This window comes from Pinus tabuliformis, chromosome 6 (genome assembly GCF_031772625.1).
Source record: "Pinus tabuliformis cultivar Carrire ecotype Pingquan chromosome 6, CPIR1, whole genome shotgun sequence".
Lineage (NCBI taxonomy): Eukaryota > Viridiplantae > Streptophyta > Pinopsida > Pinales > Pinaceae > Pinus > Pinus tabuliformis.
In genome coordinates this window covers 1,194,208,259-1,194,211,551 of record NC_142292.1, presented here as the reverse complement: position 1 = coordinate 1,194,211,551, position 3,293 = coordinate 1,194,208,259, and positions in this window count along the sequence as shown.

Below are 3,293 nucleotides of genomic sequence, written 5' to 3'. Positions count from 1 at the left end.
TTTGTCTTATCCTTAGATGGAATTCTATTTAAATTAAAAGTAACCTTTCTAGTTTTATAGTCACAAGGCTTCAAATCCATTTCTAGTTTGTCAACCTTTGAGTGTAATGTAGCCACTTGCATAGTGTCTTTATCATAATTAAAAAGTATTTAATAACCAAGTTGGTGCATTAATATCTTCATCGATAATATATGTATATAACCTCTCTTTAGCTTGCTTTTCCATTTTCTTATTCAAAAATATGTTTTAATGAATACATCTTTTTCTTTCTCAACAACTTGAATTTATTTAGAACTTTATTCTCTAAATATATATTTATTAGTTACTTGAGAATGTCATGGAACCTATGCGACTATTACCACTAACTTCTCAAACAAGGGTTTCTTTAACTGTTCATTTTTTAATCTTTCTTCATCATTTAACTTTTGGACTCGGATTCAACCTTGATCCTTTTTGTTAATGGATCTAAGCTTCTTCCATGAGATCATCTTATATATTTTCATGTTGATCATTTTTTTTTGTGGAGTTTCCACTCCAATATCCCTTTTACCCTCTGACAAATATACGTAATACTCTTTCAACTTCTTCTCATGATGCTTTGGAAGTTAATATCTTTTTTCTATATCTGAAAAATGATTATATGGTGAAGCACCTAATGTAATCCTCATTTTATATATTACATTTAGAGCAACATATTTCCAAACAATATCCTCTTCAAAATTCAAATATTTTAACATATTTCCAGCAATATCATAAGCATTTCTTTGCTTGAAAGTAAAGGAAAAAACATATGTTGGTAAAACAAAATAAACTTTTTTATTCTTGATACAAAGTGTCATAATTCAACCTTTGTCTTATAAACTCCAAAACAAAAATTATACAAGAAAAACAAGTAGTCTAAAAGGTTTTACTTGATAACCATAAACCCTAAAAATTGTATAATCTTTGTACATGTACCAATATCCAACCTTTAAACTAGGATAAAATAGATTCATTTGTAAAAGATGTTTACGTTTAGGAAATATCCTAGGAGGTGGCTAATTATAAAATAGAATGTACACAATAAACATGATATCATCCACAAATAGCTTGAAATAATTATGTTGTGTGTTTATTTTCACGACGTGTTCGTTTAAAGGCTAGAAGAACCCTTCCCTTTTGATCTATTTTCCTTAGTATAATATGAAAGGAATATGTTGATTAATAGTTTATGAGAAGATAAACTAAGACTAATGTCTAAAAGATCTCTTACTCCAAAAATTCTCTATTTGCTCACTGACGATATTAGATAGGTAATCAACATAATTGAATTTTGTTGACTAATTTATTCTAAGGATAAACCCCAAAATGACTTAATCTACAAAATTATCATCATTATATCCCAAGATTATGAAAATCGTTGATATAGCTTCCGAAATAATTTCTCAAAAATAAAAGAACTAAAAGGTTATTTTAGCTTTAATAGATTTTTCTCCGTTGTTAGTAATTTAGATTTAAAAACTTTATTTCTCCTTAGTAGCAAATGAACTGAAAATATTTCCTAACTCATCCTCATATATCTTCTCTCAGTTATTTGGTAACAAAAAAAATTCTAAAATAGCACCTTCTAACACAAGGATAATTGAATGAAGTCTACTTCTATCCATTATAATTTTGTTAATAGGATCATAAGTTAGGATACACGTGTGCATAAACATAGGAAAATGGTGAATCATAAGGATAGTTAACTATCCTAAATCACTCTGTCATGTACGAAATCTTCTACACTTCCATTAAACCTAGAAGAATATGTGTTTCTCAATTGTTCAGACAAGACCACTAATAACCTCATTTCAAATATATTGCGGCCTTTACCAATCAAGATTTTAGCATAAGGGTTTTCTACATTATCTAGATTTTGACTCATTTCCTTCCTTTTTGTAGCCATTTTTCCCATTTCCTACTATTTCAGAGACTTGTAAATCTGAATTTGACTAACCCTTTTCTTTTCTAAACTTTTTCAAATAAAATTGTTATCGGAAATTGAAAAAACTTACAATGTTTTGGAAATTTTAGCTCGAAATTTTTATCCTATATTCTTATATGATAGTTAAATTATAGCATGAAGGTCATTTTGACACTTTTATGTTGGTTTTCGGAAAATTTAATGAAATGGCATGAGGGAATGAGAAAGTGTGGTATTGGGTGTAAGAAAAAATGGTATCAAGTCAAAGTTAGAGAGATATAAAAATGTAGTATTTTGACTTTCTATCAATCAAAATGTGACATGGGGAAAATTGTTGTATGAGTTGAACCATTATATCTAACCCTTCTATTATTTTATTCATCATACTCCTAAATCTACTTGATGATAATGAATAATTGGTTCAAATCACCATGGCCTGTTAGATTTGGTCTATTCAAATTACAATCACATCTTATCATATAACTTTTTATCATGCATTGAAGTGTTAGTATGCTTATATTAAGCCCCCCATGGATTTTTTAGGAGTTTTAATTATTACACATGGGTTTGTTTAATATTGTCAAGGGCTTATGAAGTCTTATTTGTATAATTCTCTTCCTCTATAATACAATATTTAAAAAAAAAAAACAAAAAAACTTTTAAAAGGAATAAATGGAATAATTACAACATGTATACACTTATACATTTTTATACTTCTCCTAGCAATTCAATTCCATTTGTTAATTTGTTAGTCTGTAGTGTTACCTACAAAACCATGTGCACCTAATATGTTGAACTTATGAAATATTTGTAAATGACATTACCTGAAAACAAAATTCAAGGTATTATGGCCATGTTTTGTTTTATTTGTTAATCCTTAATGAAAACAATTGGAGGATGTTGTACAACCTTGAATCTAAGTTACAATTTGAAAGCACTATAACTAGTACATATACCTAAGTGTGTTTAAAACAACTTTTCATGCTTGGATTCACTTTTTTTTTAAGTATTTTGATACTAGAATCATCATCTCTTTAATGAATTACCCTTCATTTTCAATCTTCTTCCCATCAAGACCATTCATATGGCTAAGAAAAAATCAATTAGGATTTATACCATTACAGGTTTGCACATTATGTCAAGGGTGTGAATTTTTATAGTGTGGGCATGCATTTATCCTTAAGAAGGTGTGCATATTGTTTTTTAACATGTAAAGAAACCATTCAATGCATTTAACATGCATTTTCACTTGAGGGCATGCATTTTTTCCAAATAGAGAATGCATTCTCCTTAATGCCTTGTTTTCATGAAATTCATAAATATAGTGTGCATAATGTGCTTATATCAT